A 426-nucleotide genomic window follows, 5' to 3' on the forward strand; every position below is an offset into this window, starting at 1 on the left:
TGAATAAAACTCATGAAGAATATCATTTACAAATAATAAAAACATAAAATAAGAAGAAAGATAATAAAATGACACAAATAAATGAAAAATAGATAATGAAGATAATAATTACTGATATTTAGAGTTGTAATTTTTGAAAAACAATAAATGTTACTCCAATGAATAAATTTGAATGAGAATCTAATATATTTGAAATAATGAATAATTGAATGTTAATATACAAGAACAACAAGTTCAGAATCTTATAGTTATAAAGAGAATAATAATACAAAATCACAATACACTTCACCACCATGATGTACATGCAACAAAGATGAAATTCCAGCTGATAACAATAAAGAACAAATAAGAAAGAACATTAAATAAGAAGAATAAAGAATGAAATAAAATAAAGAAACATCATAGTCTAATGAGTCTATTATTTTT

Source organism: Entamoeba histolytica, genomic scaffold, assembly GCF_000208925.1.
Source record: "Entamoeba histolytica HM-1:IMSS scf_1104750517011 genomic scaffold, whole genome shotgun sequence".
Lineage (NCBI taxonomy): Eukaryota > Evosea > Mastigamoebida > Endamoebidae > Entamoeba > Entamoeba histolytica.